This window comes from Camelus ferus, chromosome 10, assembly GCF_009834535.1.
Source record: "Camelus ferus isolate YT-003-E chromosome 10, BCGSAC_Cfer_1.0, whole genome shotgun sequence".
NCBI classification, from domain to species: Eukaryota; Metazoa; Chordata; class Mammalia; order Artiodactyla; family Camelidae; genus Camelus; species Camelus ferus.
The window spans coordinates 41,021,825-41,041,548 of record NC_045705.1 but is presented as its reverse complement, the minus strand read 5'-3'; the positions used below and the strand labels follow the sequence as shown (position 1 = coordinate 41,041,548).

The 19,724-nt window shown below is 42.6% G+C and overlaps 1 protein-coding gene across 14 annotated transcripts in view; it reads left to right on the top strand.

Annotated features, from left to right (window-relative positions):
• Window positions 1-19,724, top strand: part of SYTL2 (synaptotagmin like 2) — a 127,879-nt gene that overhangs the window by 22,987 nt on the left and 85,168 nt on the right. For 10 of the 14 annotated variants that reach the window (XM_032488787.1, XM_032488793.1, XM_032488792.1 and 7 more), the window contains one exon: window positions 5,326-5,658. The gene's annotated coding sequence lies outside the window, so the exon portion shown is untranslated. Of the gene's footprint in view, window positions 1-5,325; window positions 5,659-6,286; window positions 6,437-8,033; window positions 8,136-18,528; window positions 18,723-19,724 lie in introns of those variants that run through there. The other 4 variants (XM_032488789.1, XM_032488788.1, XM_032488790.1 and 1 more) reach the window with 4 other exon arrangements.

Below are 19,724 nucleotides of genomic sequence, written 5' to 3'. Positions count from 1 at the left end.
TCTATAAGATCTGTGGCTAGAGCATTGATGTGGTAATTATGACTTTGGTAAACTTAAATGCTGATCTTCAGAGAATGACTACTTTAAAATCAGAAACTCTTAAAACCTGGGATTTTGAGCTGGAAGAGATCTTAGAATCTGTGCAGCCTAACCTCTTAATTTTAGACATACGGACACTGAGGCTTGAGAGGTTAAAACCACACAATGTGTTGTTATTAGGGTCCAAATCTCCTGGCTTCCAATGCAGTGTCTTTTAATAAGTAATAAATAGTAGTTTGTGGATTACCATTTCCATTATCTTATTTTCACAGTAGGCAAAGTGGATATTTTTATCCTTTCTAATTTTATAAGTGAAAAACCTGAGATTTGGATTTGGAGAGAACTGCTTATTTCACATAGCTCATAAAATTAGGACTAGATTCTGGGCCTTATGACCCCTGGTCCAGGGCTTTTTTTTTTTAAATTATATCACGCTGTCTGTGATGTTCAGTATAAAAAGCAAGGAAATAAACTAATATATTTTTGAGAAAGAGTTAGCAGCAGACACTAACCTGGTTCATCTTTGAATTCCTCATAGAGCGATATACCATGTACATAATGGTCACTCAATAAATATTTGTAATATGAAATGAGTACGTGAAGGAATGAATGAGCAACTGAATAAACAAGGGATGGAACAGGATTATGTTTCATTTTAAACGGACATTGCATTATTGAAGTGTATAATTAATCAAGATACTTCTGTACTTGAAAAGAAATAGGGGCCAAGACCCCCAGTCAGTAGTAATGACAACATTTTGTAATTACTGTTCTTTGAATTCTTTTTTTTTTTTTTAAAACAGAGGTACTTGGGATTGAACCCAGGACCTCATGTATGCTAAGCACGCATTCTCCCACTAAGCTATACCCTCCCCCTACGTGCTTTGAATTCTAAAGCTGAGTGATGACCACAAAGGTAAGCTCTTTCCATATGTCTCTCCTGTCCTATATGTATTAAGTCAAAAGCCCTCTCTGGACATAACACAATGGTGGGAAGGAGGTGAAGGGATAACTTCCTGCCAAGCCATCAGGAAACAAAGGTTACTCCCCACCTCCCAGGGGAAAACTGAGATAGAGAATGTGACCCAGGCAACCTTGTCCAGTAGAAATAGAATGAGAACCACATATTTAATTTAAAAATTTCTAGTAGCTACAGTAAAAACAAGTAAAAACAAACAGATTAAATCAATTTGATAATGTATTTAATTCAATATGTCCAAAATATTATCTTTTCAACATGTAATCATTACAGAAATTATTGATGAGATATTTTACTTTTTTTTTTTTTTTTTTTTGAGACCTACTTAGAGTACATCTCAATCCAGACTAGCCACATTTCTAGTACTCAACAGCCACACGTGGCTAGCAGCTACCATTTTGGTCATGGTGATTCTGTAAGGAGAAAGTGACAGTCATCACAGCACAGAGGAAGTAGTATCCTAAGGAATACTTGGGGAAATTACCCTCCTTTAGTCCAACTGCAGAACCCAGACCACTGCAGCTTGAAGGGAGATTCTGCGACCTCCTGGGGAGTCAGCCGCAGAGTTCTGATAGCCTTTTGAGAAGATGTTTGGCTGTGTAGCCCTGGGCAAGTAACTTAACCTTCATATCACTCAGTTTTTCATCTGTTACCATTTAAAGCTGCTCAGATGATTGCATGAAATAATAGGTGAAAGCATTTAGCTGATACCTGGCAGGTAGGAAGCACTCAGTAGTAGCTATACAAGATCTACTAGGATCTCACCCTCATTTTAGATTAAAAAAAAAAAACAGGTTAGTAGGGCTCCCTACAAATTACTGTCTTCTCCTCAGCAAGTGTATAGGGGCTCTTAAGTAAGGTGAATTTTAAAAAAAACAAAGTAAACGAAAAAGGTATGAGTTATCTTATAACTAGCCTTCTTCTACTAGAGGGAATCTCATATCAATAAAACAAGATAGTTTTCTCCTTTTTATCGTAAAATATACATAACCTAAAATCGACCATTTTAGCCATTTTTATTGTACAGTTCTGTGGCTTTAAGTGCATTCACACTATTCTGCAACCATCACCATTATCCATCTCCAGAATTTTTTCAGCATCCCAAAATGAAACTCTGTATCCAATAACTTCTTTTTACCCTTTCCACTCAGTCCCCGGTAAACATTATTTTACTTTGTCTTTTTATATTTGACTATTCTAGATATCTCATTTAAATGGAGGTCTTCTATAAGTATCATGATATTTCTTTACATATTAAAGTAAGAAAATTTGTTCTAAAACATTGATAGAAGTAAACATATTTTAAAAGAATTAATGTTGGAATGCATGTTGGTATGTACAGATTAAACTAATAAGTTATGATTATTACATGTACATATCTGAGGGAGATGATCACCACAAAAGTTTTTCTTTACTTTTTAAAAGGAACTCTATGAAAGTATATACACGTGAATATAAACAAAGACATGTCTGCATAAGATCACTGCTCAAGAAGTTCATAAATAATGATGCCACAACTTCAGAAACATCAGAAATCTCTCTGGTATATAGATTCTTGGGTTCCAACCTTGGCTGTGTCAGTAGTTTGCCATTTGGCCCGAACTTAGGACCTGATCGTCTCAAGTCCCTTCTATCTTCATCTGTAAAGTGCAGGTACTAACAGCTGCCCAGCCTACATCATAGAGTTGATGTAAAGATCAAACAAGATAATCAAAGTGAAAGTGCGCTGGGAAATACAAAGCCCTGTCAAAATGCAAGGCTACATTAAAAGCTGTGGAGAGATTGCTAACACAGTTTGATTGAAAGTCAAAGTTTTGTACTTCTACGAGTTAAAAAGATACTCAGTATTTGCAAATTATTTAGAAAACCAAATTCCTGCTGTGGTAACTCAATACTGTGACTAAATTATGTTCTAAATGCTGTACATTTGATACCTACTGCTGTAAGTCCCCTAACCACATTACCACACTAGATGTAATTGTACAGCGTTTCGGCAATATCTTCAATTTTTGGTGGGTAAGAAGTATAAATCCACATAGTTTAAAGGCAAACTCATGTCTTCACCAGAAAGTTTTGGTTTTTGTTTTGTTTTACTTTTCCATAGTGGCAACAGTGCTGTTCTCTGTAACATGTATGCTATGAGATGCAATTTAACAGACTTTTAATTGAGTGCCTATGGTGCACAGTCATTTGGGGGAGAGATGGGGTTGGGTGAAGGGTGGAGGTTGTGAGAAGAAACACAAAAAGAAAAAAGGGGTCCCTGAATTGGGTGAGCTTTAAAATTGATGGGGCGTGGGATATCCTGTGACAACTAACTATAAAGACATGATGAAATCAATGCCAAGAAAAGGCTTAAGGATTATTAAGAATACATCATGGGGGCTGAAGAGGTTCAAAGGATTGATTCATTCAACTAGGATGGCAGAATCTTGTGACATTTGTCCCTGGTTCTGGTGCATGAGAAGGATTCCTTGGGTCAGAAATAGAAGAGAGGATGTTCCAAGCCTGTAGGAACCACACCTAACCTATCCCACAAATAAATGGTTACCCACTAACTGGCTGATAAAACTGAACACCTTGGCAATGTGCCCTTGACTCTACAAAGTCACAGCTGGGTGGTGTTAGGGGTTAAATCCCAGGTTCCTATTTGAAAGCACAAACCTTTGGCATTCCACCATCTGAGGAGGCCGGCTCAGAGGGCAGGCATACACAACTCTGCAAACAACACTCCATTTTATTTCAGTTCTATAGAGTTGCAAGAATTTTATCTTTGTTCAAATGGGTGTGTGTGTGTGTATCCAAATTTAAATAACCCATGCCCAGCTGGAAAACTCTCCAGGCCCAGGTTCTAGCTGCAGGTTTGTAAGCTCACTTCTGCTCCTGTCCCAGTCAGTTTCCACAGATCCAGCACCACCCTTTACATTTAAGTTTAGTTTCAGGCTGGCGGAGATTGCACTTCCCCTTCCAGTGCGTTACTGTTACATTACTTTTCCCTTGCCCCAAAGTATGACCTCTCTTCTAATTATTATCATACTATTAGCTAACATTTATTGAGATCTTACATTGGGCTAAGCAATATGCTATGCGTATTACAGCATCTCCCTTACATGGGACAGGTAATATTACTATTTCTATTTTATAGAAGAGGAACAGTGGCTTAAAGAGGTTATGTGACTTGTCCAAAGTCACCTGGCTAGTTTAGTAGTAGAGTCCAGTGGAGTCAGGTCATGCACACATAACCACTGCACTGCACTATCCCTACTCTTTTGCCTTTCTCAATATCAACAGAGAATTCTGTGAAATTTAAGTGTCACCTATATGCAAACTGTTTTGAAGAGTGGCATTCCATAGATTAAGAGGAACAAGCCACTTCTGACTTGCAATGATCACATTCACGAAGATTTATTCAGTACTCTCTAAGTGCAAGGTACTCTGCTAAACACATGCACTTTCTCATTTTAATCTTCACAGTAGCCTTTGAGAGGAGCATTATTACCTCTTTAGCAAAGGAGCATCAGAGAGGTTAAGTAACTGGCCTCGAGTCCTGTTAGAAAGTGGTGGGGCCAGTATTTGAACTTTGGCCATTTGATGTCAGAGCTCTAGCTTTTAACTTCAGAGCGATACGGCCTCTTTGGACCAGTTGAGGGTCCTCAAAATTTCTCCCCCACCTGCCTGCCCCAGAGCCTGAAGTGAGAATCCTTAGACCTTCCCTAGCAGTTGGGAGTTGCTGTTTGTTTCCTTTGGAGAAGTGATACTTAGAAGTTCCTTCAAAGCCTTGTACCAGGTGATGCAAGGCACCCACAGGGGGACAAGACCCCAGTGCCAGCCCTCCAAGCTGGAGAGGGGCTGGAAGGAGATAAACAAAGCAGGTACAATCAGCATTGAAATCGAGGTGCCAAAAGCAGATGAGGTCATGCCACTCGTCTGCTTAAAATCATTCACCAGTAGTCATCACCAACAGGATGATGACAGCCCACTTCCCTAAGCAGGGCAGGCACGGCTACTCCTGCATCTGTCTGCCTTCCTCCTTAGCTTCATCTCTGCCTCCCTGTCACACATTCTGTGCAACAGCCAGATACATGACTGGCAGCTCCACACCTTGGTCTGCCTCTCTGCGCTCACTGTCCTCTCTTGCTTCCATCTGACCTAAGTTATAGCGTGCCTTTGAGACTTATCTTGGTCACATCTGTATTTAAGCTTTTAATGCCTTCCTCTTCCTAGTGTGTGTGACTCGATAGCACTTTGCACACCTATTATAGCAGTTATTAACCTAAATTGAAATTGTTTACAAATTTGTCTCTTCAAAGGCAAGGCAAGCAGCTTAATCCTCTTTTGCATCTGGAGTACTCACCCAGCGTGGGGACATTACTAGGCTCTCAAAGCTTCAGCAAAAGCCCACATACTCATACTAACCCAATGAAAGGATTCCTAGAACAGATTAGCAGTCCTGTATCCAGCGCTGAATAAGGGCCCTGGGAATCGGCATTTGCAAGTTTGGGAGAAGGAAGATCTTTGGACCGACCCAAGGCAGACCTGTGCTACTCTCAACTGGAAGTGCACCGCTAACTGAGACGATGAGGAAGCAGAAGGCCTTCAAGTTCACCAGTTTCCGAAGTTTTCCTGGGCTGGATCCATCAAAGGTAACTTTTTTTTAATTGACCATGATACAATATTGCATTTATAGGCGTGCCTGCATCTCTCCCCCCGCTCCCCACCAACCAGCACCTTCCAGCAGTGTGCCATCCTCGCTGCACACCCATTAGGCCGTACACATCGCTCTCACCATTTATCCAGCTATTACTGTATTAGATATTTTAAAATCATCAGCTCATTTAATCCTCTCAACAACCTGGGAAATATTTTTATTTTTCTTGCTCGTGAGGAAGCTGACTCCCGCCGCTAGGCTCCGTACCACTCTGTGGCCCCTTCCACCGCGCCAGGGTTCACCCCGCTCTCTGAGCCAGCCGAGGGGCGCCCGGAGTTTCTCGCCCTTGGGCTCCAAGGACCCCTAAGCACAGTGGTCAAAATAATAAGAGTGCTGCATTCTTTATCCGCACAGTGAAAAAGTTTTTTCGGGGTAAGGTATGCTTGAGAAGGAAGCCAAGACGGTAGCCAAGGGGGAGAGAAGAAACAGGACGGGGCGGGGAGGTGTGGGAGAAGGACCCGAGACGGGGCTGGAGCCCCGGGGCGCGGAGGCCGGGCCGGGGCGGGGCGCTGGGGCGGGCGGGGCGCGGGCGCCGCGCCATTGGCCCACGCGCCCAGGAGCGGCCCCTGAGCGCCCGCCGGCCGCCCGCGGGGGAGCCTGCACGCGCCGCCCACCGCTGACAGAGGCCGAGCGGCACCTGGGCTGCGAGCCGGGCAGAGCCGTCAGCGCCCGGCCGGCAGAGAGGAGGCTCGCAGCGCCCAGTGCTGAGGAAGGTAACGCGCCGCGCCCGGGGTTGCGGGATTTGCACCGCCAGGCTAGGGTCTGCGGCCAAGAGGACTCGGGAGGCTGCGAGTCACAGCGGCGCGCCCGGGTCTGGCTTCGACTCATCTGCCCACTGGCTGTGTTACCTTGGGCAACTTTCTTTCCCTCTCTGGGACTGTGTTACCTCCTCCGTTAAATGAGGGAGTTGGTGTTGAATGAAGCTTTTCGGTCTTCTGAGTTAATAAGCTGTCAACTTCGTTTTGGCGCCTGCAAGCCCCCTTTCTCAGTTTCTCACGCACTGAGGAGCCTACTGAGCTCCCCGCGGGGCCGAATCTCCAGGAAGCCGAGGTGCTTGGGTAGGCGGGGGTTGTGTGGGCTGTCGCGTTTCCTGGGGCTTTTAAGGACCGACGCTAGGCTTGGGGCTGGTTGCTGGCTGGATCTGACTACAGAGTAACTGCCCCCAGATTGCTCAGGTGAAGTAAGGTAGGCCGCTAGGACCTGCTACAGGTGGGGCGCTGGGAAGGGGGAGTTGGGGGTTTCTACTTGGAAAATAAGTAGATTGGCTCTAGAAATCTCTCTTTACACCCAGACCTCGTCCTGCAGTGAGTTCCAAATCACAGGAATGGGATTTATCGTCTTTCAAAGTGGAAATAACTGCTTCAGGAGCTGAAACATAGGGCTCCACCAGCATGTAGGAAGTGGGCCCCTCTCTCTGCACCCATCCTGCCTCCTCCCTCTTCCCTTTCCTCCCTCCTCCCTTTATACATCCCCCTTGACTTTGAGGGGCTCCACTTCCTGTCTGAATGAAAAGTCCTCATTTTCATTTTGTGCTGGTTTGTGACCAGCAGCCTCCTGGGCTTTGGGCTCTGGGTTGAGATGGAAGCCTAGATAAGAACAGACTATGAATCATGCTCTCAGCCTCCGTGTGCAGGGGATGTGCAGAGGAAGCCCAGTGGGGCTTCAGACAGACAAACACTGGACGGTGGGGTGGACTCAAGACTGCTGTCCAGCTTCCTGTCCCCTTCTTGGCAGCCATTCCCAGCTAGGCAGTCAGCTGTCAGTTGGATGGAGCAGCCAAACAGAGGAGGTTGGTTGAAAGGAGCAGAAGACTTTGATGGGTTTTTGTGGAAGGTCACCAACAGTTCTCTCCCCTCACCTTTCCTCAGCTCTGTGGTTCTTCTGCCCCTTCGTGTGGTATCCAGGTGAAATCAGATTCCAGGGCCTGGGCCCATCAAGAGCAGCAGGGGAGGGGGCAGGGCAGTGGCAATGTGGACTTCTATTGGGCACTTGTGGGCCAGGCATTCTTCTTTGCATATAACATGTCCTTGATTCTCGCAAAGCCTTTGTGGGGACTGGTATACTGTCATTTACCCCATTTTGCAAATGAGGAACAGGCTCAGAAAGATTACTTCCCTTAGTCACATAGCTAATAAGTTGCATAGGTGGAATTCAAATCCAACCTCTCTGAATCTAAAACCTGTGTTCTTTCAACTTTTTTGAGGCTCCTTGAGTAAAAGCAAGTTAGAATAGTAACAGCAAAACTGAGTTCTCACGAGGTGCCAGACACTGTCAGTGCATTTTAAAAGTGTTATGTCATTTATGGTGCAGGCGTTTCGGTCATCCTGGTGAGAATTAGTGATTCCTTAACCTCCGTCAAGCAGCAGTCCTCTTCCAGTTCCTGAATGCCTGCCTGATCCCACCCAGCTGCTGGTGAGTGGGTGGGGAAGAGGCCCTGTTTGCTTTATCCTAGAGGTGGTTTGAGGTCTAATGAAAGATCGATTGTCCCAGCTGATCCGTTAGACCTGACCGTTGGCTTGTGAATGATCACACTGTCCCCTAAGAGGCCTTTCTCTGGCTTCACTCAATAAACATTTGTGGAATGAATGAATTAGCACCTTGTGCAGAGTGGTCTGCTGTCCTGCAGAAATGTGAGGCGGCCCCTGGGGCAGCCTGGGCCCCACCATCCTCAGAACCCAGGACACCAAGCCAGACAGTTCTCCACCTCGGGCAAGGAAGTAGGGTGAACTGTGCCTTTGTGAGCTGACAGATTTCCCTGGTAATACGTTAGCTGCCACCTGTTTTATAAAGGATCTTTAAAGATACTAGATGAAGACAAACTTGACTTTTTTTTTAATTAACAGAAAAAGTGACAGTATTAATGAGCTTTCTGCTCTCTCAAAAAGGAGGGAAATAAGATGTACTATTTGCCTTAGGGCTTCCCAGACTTCTCCATAGAAGAGTCTCCAGTAGCAAAGGAGCCTGATATGTGCTCCTGGGGGTTAGGGTATAGTTCACTTCGGCCCTAGCAAGCTTGAAGATTGTTTTAAGGATTTATGCAGTTTTTTCACTTGATTCCATATGTCATTTTTTTTTAATGAATACTTATATATAGTTTCCTTCCCTTAAATATTTGTGTAAAATTAGTCTCCTGGCATATTGCTTTATATTCTTGGGGGCTGAGTGTTCCCAAATGGAGAAGCAGGGCAAAGTTCTGGTCTGGGGGCTTAGATGATTGTTTCATTTTCTGGTCACCTGATTTATAGTAATATTACCAACCTCCTGTGGTGATAACCTCTTTCTCCATTTTTCAGAATGAAGAATATATTTAAAAAATAAAAACAATTATTGTTTGTTTCCCTCCCCCCCAAGATTTAAGATATACTTGACATGTAACACTGTGTAAGTCTAAGGTGTACACAAGATTTTATACATGTGCATTTTACTATTATTATTTTTTTGTAGTGAGAATGTTTATGATTTGCTCTCTTGGCAGCTTTCAAGCACGTCATGCAGTATTGTTAACTAGAGTCACCAGGCTGTATATTAGATCCTCATAACTTACTCATCTTGTAATTGGACATGCGTACCCTTTGACTAACATCTCGCCATTTTCCCCCACTCCCCAGCCTCTGGCAACTATAATTCTGTTTCTATGGGTTAGCTTTTGTAAGACTCCACATATAAGTTATATCATTATTTTTTATTTTCTTATCAAAACTATACATATTCATTGCAGACAAAGATAAAACACAGATAAGCATTAATAATAATAATAACAATACAGCTATACTCAGAAATAACTAATGCAAAACTTGGGGTATAGCCTTCCAGCCTTCTCTGCGTACTTCTATGAGTACTTTTTTTTTTAATGAACAAATGAATATAACTCTTACTTTTGATTGTATTATTGTCAGCTAAGAGCCATCTCAGGTTGTTTTTGAAAGATTGTAGAAAGTAAATTATTAATAATTAAAAAATCATAAATGTTAATCCTGTTTGTGAACCCCAAAGCCCGCCCCCATCACTCCCCTGTGTCGCTTAGTTTCCAGCAGAAACAAGGGCCTGCCGTGGGGCGGCTGCTAAAGTTGCAGGGGCCAGCTGTGCTGCTTGTTAAGTGACTGGAGTATCTTAAATGTCTCAAATGTAATGGAAAAGGTAGCTCTTCAGTGTTACTGACATGCAAAGTGTGAGCAGAAAATTCTAAAGAGAGAATGCATAGTGAGGAGGAGAGAGCCTTAGAAAAGGTCATTGCTCCAACATTGCATTTTATTACCTGTGTGACTTTGGGTAGCTTCTCTAAACCAATTTAAATTGGGAATAATGACACCTGCTCGATTTTCCCTCACCAGCATCACTAGTGTCAGATGTTATTGTTACTTGAATTGCATGTAAATGTGTATGCAATTTAAAAAAATTAAATGTAGAAAGAGCAAAAGCATTGTTGGTCTTTATGAAATGCTGGAATCTAACGCTTGGGCTTAATGTTAGTAAGACTTGATTATGATGCAGAGGCTCTACTGGATCCCTACTCTAAGTTATCTTCAAAGGATATAGGATTCCTAGGTGGCTAGCATCTCACTAATCTTCATCACAATCCTGAAGAGAAGACAAGGGCAGAAAATAGACCCATTTCACAGAATAAAAACAAGCTTGGCATTTTAGGGACCTGATTATTTGCACAGGGAGTCCCAGAGCTCTTGAGGGCTGTCTCTAGCTGCCAAAAGCAAGGCAGAGGATGCTAGGAGGAAGCAGTGGAAGCAGCTGGACAGGCGATGTACTCATGTGAATGTGGCTGAGCACCGGCAGCTGCTGCTGCAAAGGCTGCTTACAGGCTCGCACCCAGCTCCAGGCAACGCTGGGGAGAGGAATGGGTCCTGCAGCAGGAGACTCGTCTCCTACTCCTGCCTCCGAACAAGGTGTACGATCTGGGTTTAGTCATATCCTTTCCCTGAGCCTTGGTTTGTTTTTTTGTTTGTCTTTAAATCTATAAAGTGAACTTTATCTACAGATGAAGTTCTTTTAGTCTTAAAAATCTATGATTCTGAGTTATTGTCCATTCACATTTGCCCAAATGGAAATTTGGTTGAGAATTAGTCCATCTAGATAAGTCAGATGTCAGGTAATGTTCTCACTTCCTGGTGCTTTCGGTGCCCGCTCGTGATTGAATAAGGGTCTCCCCAGCTGACTGCCCTCTTGCAGAACACATGATCCCCATGTCATTGAGGGGAGAGTTGTTTCTGCTCATCTATTTGTTACTCTTAATCTAGAACCTTCTCAGATTGCAGGAGGGAGAACTGCTTTGAGGCAACTTTTGGTGAGGTAGGTTGACAAAAGTATAATGAAAACAGGTTATTTATGTTAATAAAGCCATATGTGTCACTCAGTACTTACTTCTGAAATCACTAAATACAGTATCTTTCCTTAGTGCCTACTGGGTACTTGTTCCTGTCCTAGCACTTTTACAGAAGGTGGGAGAAGCACACTCTTGAGTGGTTCAGAACTGTGGGAAGGCAGAGAGGGAGGGAGGTGGGGGCGTCCAGTGTGGTTGGAATACTATGCAGATGAAAAGACCAATTTGGGAAAAAATTGAGCCTCCAAGGGCTTGGACTGTGGTCTAATTCTGCATCCAACTGCCTAGCACTCAATAGGAACTTAGTCAAGTATTTTTAATGAATTAATAAACTAACGAAAGAGTGACTGAATCACTCTTCTGAAATGAAGTCTTAGCTGAAATGTGGTGCACCGATCCTCAGGTGGTTGCAGTGACTTCTTTACATATATGAAGTGCTTACCACTTACAAAAACACTTCCCTGTGCATTATCCCTCATAATGATGATAGAGATTAAAGAAGGCCAAAATGAAAGCATTTTGCAGCTACTAGTAGAAATAGATTTGGTTTATTATTCCTAGATAATCTTCTTTCTATAAATGCATCAGGAAATTTTCAAGAAGGGGATATAAGACTTAGTAAACAGTTTCACAAATTTGCATTGTGAGTTAGAGGGAGAAGGAAAGGCATTGCTTAACTTCTGGGTGAATAGGCATTTCTTTTTTCCCTTGCAGAGCATTGTTTTACTGTAAGTCCTGATGGAACTGACGCCATCAGCTTCTGATTAGACAGATGTGTTTTGTGCCACCATTACTCATGGCCACAGGCGCCTGGGCTCTCCTGCCACTGGCTGAGTCAGCTGATTAAAACACAGGGCTCTGAGGCTGAGGGTAAGGGCTGGATCCCAGGCCAAGCCAAGGCGCTCAGATCTGTGCCCCAACCACTCCGCCCCCTCTGCCAGTGATGTGCATTGGGAGGAAGACTGAACTGTGGCATGTTAGAATCTTTAGGGTGGAAACTTTACCACTGCTGGTTTTAGACTAGTCATTTGAGTTTTAGAAGTGAAAGGTCTAGGTTTTCAGTTTAATTCTTTGATTTTTTATAAAATGGATTCTAGGGTTGTTTTGCGTCTACCATCTTGGGACTGTTGAGGGGTATATCCTGAGGCCTTTGCTGTCCCCAAGTCTGCAGCTGTCACCATAGCATATCATTCCCTCAGTGTGTCTATAAAATGGGAACGATCATACCTGCTTCACAAGGTTCTTCAGAGGGTTAAATGAGGTTGTATATTTAATGGTCATGTATTTAATGTGGGAGGCTGATGCCCAACGGTGAAACCAGGCTAAAAACTTGCCCTTTATCTCGGAGGTGGCAAGGAACTAATGAATGTATCTCACTATTGTGTGTGAAATAACTAGGTTTCCCTTTAGGACAGTAATACTGCCCATAGTATAGAAGGTGGATTTGACGTTGATTGAAGGCACACTTGTCTGGACCTGTGTGTATTTTAAAACTTTTTGTAAAAGGTAGGTATAGAGAGGGTGGTGCTATTTAATTCAAGACTTCTGTAGGAAGGTACATATGTGTTGGAAAATGGTGATTCCATATACTAATTTATGGATTGGACCACTTTGGAGATAAATTATTCCAAAATGATAAATATGTTCTGCCTTGGAGCTAAGCACATGTCAGTAAAGACCCCGGTGTGCTTTTGGCAAAACAGTTTGAGGCTTCGACCCAGGAAGAATGCTTAAGGCCCTTTTCCATATTTCTAGAATTGAAATTCTGGGAATTGTTGACACCCAGCACATGCCGAATTTGGTTAGTGCTTTGCAGAATTTCTTGTGCTCAACGTGCACTGCTGTGGTTAGCAGTCTCTGAGTTTCCTGGGGGGAGGAGCAGGGAGGCATGGGTCACAAAACCCTCATTTGTGGGCACATTGCAAGAAACTGAGTGGCCCTTTTCCCCAAGCAGTCAGTGCCAGATGCAAGTACACACAAATGTGTGTTTGTATGTTTCTAGGTCTGTGTTTGTGTTTCTCTGAGTGTTGTCTGTTTTATCCATACCAGAGGGAAAACCTGACACATACCCGGAGTTCCTCAGGGAAGAGCCCCTGGGGAGATCAGCCTTGGTTACTAGAGGTGCCTGGATGTGGAGAGGATCACCTGCTTCCCCACATGAACGGGGTGGTGGCCCGGAGCCAAGGGTGTGGAGATGTGGCTCTGCCTGACAGAGTCTGCAAGGAACAGATGTTCACGGAATGAAACACAGGTTTTTGCTTGGTGTGTGAGGAACTGAGGACAGAGTGGATGTGCTCACTTTTTCCCTTCTCTGGTAGCCTTTCCCCAAGATCACTCTCTGAGCAGGCAAGATCTGAAAGTAAGTCTTGGGCTGACAGGTGATGCATAGGGAGCAAGATACACACTTTAAACTCTGGGAGGCATCTGCCCTGGGCTTTTGGAAAATGACACCTTTGAACCTATCTGCCTTCATGTGCTAAGATCCAGTTCCTTCTTACTGGGTTAATCGAGTCTAGGAGGAATCCTCTGATAGATTCAGGTTTGGTCTCTTTCCTTTGAGACCAAAGGCACCAAGACAGATGAGCTGTACATGGGATCGGTCAGCTCTTTGAAGGGAGTGTTTGTGTGCTTCACTCCCTGTAGGTACAGTGACCATGTGTTTACCTTTGGTTTGATATTTAAGTATGGTATGGTTAGTTGATCTTTGATGAAATTTTGTTGCTACTCTTTTAAAGTTATTATTAAACAGCAAACATTTGTTGATAAAGGAGCTGCATACTCTAGTGGGAAGTATATCAGATTTACAGATGAGAGTTCATTCAGTAAATACTCAGTGTTTACTATGTGCCAGAAATTGTTTTAGGCTCATAGTCCAGTGGGGAAAGCAGACGTCTGTAATAACACATAGTGTGATGTTAATGGTTGGGTATGAGCATAAGGGGGGCGGGGTGATGGGTGAGAGGGAAGGGGGGATCAAGTGCCAAGAGCTTCCTGGAAGAGGTGACACTTGAGAAAAGACTTGTGGGATGAATAGGGATCAGAAAGTTAAGGGCAGGAAATAGCATGGCTGGCAGTTTCATGTTCAAGGCAGGGTTGGCAGGAACTGAGGCCAGAGAGGTAGGCTGATCATGGAGAGCTTTGTGCAGCTCATTAAGGAGGCTGAACTTTTAAAAATCCTAGCTTGTGTTCTGCACTATGTGAAAATTGGGCAAGTATTTCCTCTCTGAGCCTCAGTTTCCTTATTAGTAATATGGAGATAATAATGATTGCCTGGCTTAACCTCGTGACTTTTGTAATGAGACTCCAATAAGATACTACTACTAATAGCCAACAATGATTGAACACTTACCACATGCCAGACTTTGCATTAAGCTCCTCAAAATGAATTAACTCATTGAATCCTCACCACAACTTTATGAGATAGGTACTCTCATTAAGTCCGTTTTATAGATGAGAAATCAGAGGCACAGAGGTTAAGTAACTTGCCTCAGATCATAAAGTAGTAAGTAGTGGAGTCAGGATTTGAACAGAGGCAGTCTAGCTACAGAGCACTTCTCAGCTGTGTGTGTGTGTTTATAGTGCTCTCTCTCCGCCAAGCTCAAGAGCCGAGTTATGTTTGCTCGAGGCAGAAGAAATGCATAGCTGTGGACTTGCCATGTGTAGTGTTCGGCTCCAGCACTGCTAACAGCCGAGCCTCTACGTTGGCTTCTTCCATATTTGCAGTTCAGCTAGCACCTCTTTCCTGAGCACTGGTTCCTCATCTCTGTCAGAGTTTCTAGAACCATCCACTGAATTTTCTGCCCTGCTGTTAGTTTTCACGTTTAACCTGGCTGCCTTTCCAGGCACTCCTGGTTCAATGCACTAATCCCCCAGTTAACTCAAGAGCTTTGAGCTTTGAGTCTTGTTGGATTCCTGCATCTCCTGAGGAATATTGTTCCTGCTTCCTTCTCAATGTTGTTCCCAAATGACATTTATATTTCACCTCTTCTGCACCTTCCAGCTTCCTTCGACTTTTGTGAGGTCTACTGCGAAAACCCTGGCCCCTTTGATTACAGTGATTCCTCTCCTTCATTCATGCGAAAGTAGCCTATTTAAAAAAGTAAACAAATAAAACAAACACGCAGGCTCCCCATCACCCACTGCATAAAAGGCAATCTCCTTAGTTCGACATTTGAGACCTCTGTTTTAGATTCTTTTCTTCCACTCTCTGCTACTATGAACCCAGTCTTCAATCAGTCGTGTAGCAGCCTCTGGACGTTGTTCACGGAGCTTCCTGTCTGGGCCTGGAATGATACTTTTATTACCCTTCTTAAGCTCTTCCCTGCTCTGCCACTTACTCTCAAATCTTTCCTCTCCTTAAGACTGCGGCTCTATGGTAATTCTTACCAAAATCTTCCTGGTCCATCCCAGCAGGAAGTTTCCTCTCCCTTCTTTAACTGGTTTAGTGTTTGGCTTACACCCCCTTTATGGTCTTCACCACATACCACCTTGTGTTGGTGCTCCTTGTGTACTGGTCTCCATCTTCCCTATTGGTCAGCAGTTTCTTAGAGGGCAGGGACTTACTGCTATTTCCTTAACGCCCGGAGCCCAGCAGGCTGACACTGTACAAATATGCTGGATGAATATATTTTGAAGCACTGAGTTACTTACCTTCACTATCTTTTTTAAGAAAGAATTTTAATAGATCAATTGGCTATAAGAATTGGTGGTCAATAGGCAGTTATTAATAAGATATTTGGCTTTTGTGTTTCATGTGTGCAGAAGAGAATTAAATAGCAAGCCTGAGACCGCTTGTCCTTAGAACACATGCTTACAAGGTTTGTCCTTGATTGGTGTCTGGGAACTTGGATCTTAGAAGAGTAGATCACTGTACATAAACTGTTTGTGCAAACAATGCTGTTTATGCCGAGCACCTGCCTTCCTTCTGGCAGTCTGGAATTAAGGTATCTGCCAAGCAGGGGGCGTCTACATGACCAGTCCCCAGTAAAAACCCTGGGCACTGACTCTCTAATGAGTTTCCCTGGTTGTTAACATTTCACACACGTTGTCACAACTCGTTGTGCATGTGACTCAGCTGAGATAGGCCTCTTGGACGCTCATGCCTGGTGTTCCCCAGACTTCACCCTATCTACCATTTTTCCTTGATGATTTTGCTTTGTGTCCTTTCATTGTAATAAATCACGGCTGTAAGTATGACTGTATGCTGTCCTCTGAGCCCTCCTGCTGAACCTTCAAAAACCCGGGGCTGGTCTTGAGGGTCCCCTCAGTGCAGCCATGAAATGCTACAAATGCAGAGCCAATCCTTTTTTGTTAAGCTAAGATTTTTGAGTTATTAAAGTTTCAGAGAGGTTATAGGCCCTTACATGAGAGAAGAGCCCAATTCTTAAAACTGTATGTATATGGGCAGGTGAATGTATATGCTGCTCTGCAGGATAAAGCTGAAGCTTTCTTGATTGCTCTCTATAAAATCTGGGGGAGAAAGAGCTATTGGAGAAGGCTTGGTTTAATTTTTCATAACATCTCAAGTACTGTCAGAGTCCTAAATATTAGTTATCAAAACTAGGCTCTTAGAAAATCTAGGGGCAATATTTGCCTAGGACCGATCCATTCTTATTGTTCCTCTAAATCAGGAGTTGAGTTCTTTGGGACATTTTTCCTGACAATAAGTGGTGGGCAAGAGCATGCATAATGTTGAGTTTCTGTTGTGTTGGACATCACCTAGGTTTTCAACACGAATCATTTCCCTTAGTGCTCACAGAGATCCTCAAAGGTAGGAGTTTTAATCTGTACAGTATAGCTACGGAAAATGAAGCTTAGAGAAATTAAATATTTGTCTAGATTAACACAGCTATTAAGTGGTAACCCTGGAATTCAAGCCTAGGTCTAACTCCTAAGTCAGTACTATTTTTCATTGTGTTGCCTGAACACAATGGTATGACTTCAAAAAATAGTAATCATTATATCAGCACTTTTACAAGTGGCTAAATCTTACCTGAGCCTTAGTAAATGTTGAGTTTTGAGAAGTTTTGTCTTGGTGCTTAGCTGGAAGTTTCAAAGAAGGAGGAAATTTCCCTGGCTATGATGGCTTTGATGACGGCTTATGTGTGTGCTCTGTGCTTGTGTATTGCCTTTCCCGGGTCCTGTGGGTCTCCCAGCCGGGCGGCCTTCCTGGCTCTGTTCACATGGCCCAGGAGTGGGTCCTGCAGTCCTTGCATTGGGTGTGGTGGTAGGGGGTGATCAGGGGACAGTCTGCTCGTCATTTTGTCAATTTCAGAGCAAGTGTGCCTAAAGTCTTTCTTCCTGATGATTTTGGGCAAAAACTTGTCTAGAAACAATCTGCTTTATTAAATTTAAAAGTAAATGGAGAGATATTTAAAAAATAGAACTATAGGGAGGAAAATAGAAGTGGACAATTCCTGGTGCCCTCTTCTGTTCTTGTTAGTTTCATCCTGGGAAATGTTTGTATATCACATTTCCTTCAGATGATCAGCATACTTCAGTAAGGAAACAAGGCCCTGGGCTCTGAAGAGTACAGTAGAAAGTGCTGGATGTGAGCAAATAAGTTCACCTGGCACAGGGTCCAGCAGGGACTAGATACACAATTAACATTTATTGGATAAATGCGACTAACTATAACCTCTTTTGTTGCCCAAAGGACGGAGTACCTTGGGCCCTGGTCCCCATTAGTGTGCTTCTGCTGAGGAAAGGAAGATTCAGTTCTTTTAGATCAGATGTTGAACCTGGGCCAAGCCATCATCATTTCAGAGAATGACGTGCAAGTGGTTTCTTCTTGATGGGATGAGATTTTATTTGTGATGCTGAGAATAGATTTAGTGGTGGAGGTAGTATAATAACAGCTAGTACTTAGGGCGTGTTTACTGTGTGAGACTAAATGCTTTACACATACAAAATCATCTGATCCTCACATCATACCTTTAAGAGGATATTTGACTGATGAGGAAGTTGAAATGCAGAAAGGCTAGGTAACCTGCCCAAGGTCACATAGTAAGTGGTAATTCTGAAATGTAGATGTGGATACCAAAGAGCAGCCACTTAACCTCTTCTTGAGTGATATTATAAAGGAAAAGGAACCTAAGCATTTTTCCCCAATTTTTAAAATTGTGGTAAAATAGACATAAAATTTATCACCTTAACTTTTTCTAAGTGTACAGTGGTGTCAAACACGTTCACAGTGTTGTGCAACCATCACCACCATCCATCTCCATAACTCTTTTCACCTTATAGAACTGAAATTCTATACCCATTAAACAGTAATTTCCCATTTCACCCTATTCTTAGCTCCCGGCAACTACCATTCTACTTCTTGTCTCTGTGATATGATTTAAGTACGTCATGTAGGTAAAATCATACAGAAGTAATTCTCTTTTTGTGACTGGTTTATTTCATTTAGCATAATGTCCTTAAGAATCTCCCTTGTTGTAGCATATGTCAAAATTTCTTTCCTTTTTAAGGCTCAGTAATACTCCACTATCTGTATATACCACATTTTGCTTATCCATTCATCCATCAATGACACTTGGCTTGCTTCCACTTTTTAGCTGTTGTGAAAAACGCTGCTATGAACATGGATGTATAAATATCTCTTCAAGACCCTGCATTCAGTTCTTTTGGGTATATACCCAGAAGTGGAATTGCTGGATCATAAGGTAATTCTATTTTTACCTTTTTGAGGAGCTGCCATACTGTTTTTTCACAGAGGCTGTACTGTTTTGCGCTACAACCAACTGTGCACAAGGGTTCCAGTTTCTCTACATCCTTGCCCACATGTTTATTTTCTGTTTCTTTGAAAGTAGTCATCCTAATAGATGTGAGGTGGTACCTCGGAGCAGTTGTGATTTGCATTTCCCTAGTGATTAGTGATGTTGGGTATCTTTTCATGTGCTTATTAGCCATTTGTGTATCTTCTTTGGAGAAATGTCAAGTCCTTTGCCCATTTTTTAGTTGGGTTTTTTGGTTGTTGTTGTTGAGTTTTAGGTTTAGGAGTTCTCTGTGTATATATTTTGGATATTAATCCTTTATCAGATATATGATTTTCAAAAATTCTTTTTCATTCTATGGGGTGCTTTTTTACTCTGTTGATGATGTTTTAATGCACAAAATTTTTAAATTTTCATGAATTTCAACTTGTCCGTTTTTTTTTTTTTCTTTGGTTACTTGCACCTTTGGTGTCATAGTCAAGAAATCATTGCCAAATCCAATGTCATGAAGCTTGTGTCCTTTGTTTTCTTCTAAGAGTTTTGTGTTCTAGGTTTTGCGTTTAGATCTCTGATCTGTTTTTAGTTAATTTTTGTATATGGTGTTAAGAAGGGTCCAGCTTCATTATTTTGTGTGTGGATATCCAGTTTTTCCAGCATTATTTGTTGAAAAGACTGTGCTTTTTCTATTAAATGGTATTGGCACTCTTGTCGAAAATCATTTGAGGGAACCTGGGCATTTTTAAAGGCCACCTAGTTCTTGATATTTCTTTGTTTATTAAAAGAAAATTACAGGTAAAAGGCTCCACTTTCCATGAATTCCTGGAGCAATTTCTGGAAATTCCACTTTTCTTTTATGTATATGTAAACCTTAAAAAATTCTTTTAAATTTTTGTTAGAAAGAAATGGAAATTCATGTTTGAGTCTTCTTGTACTTCCCCCCAACATAATGTT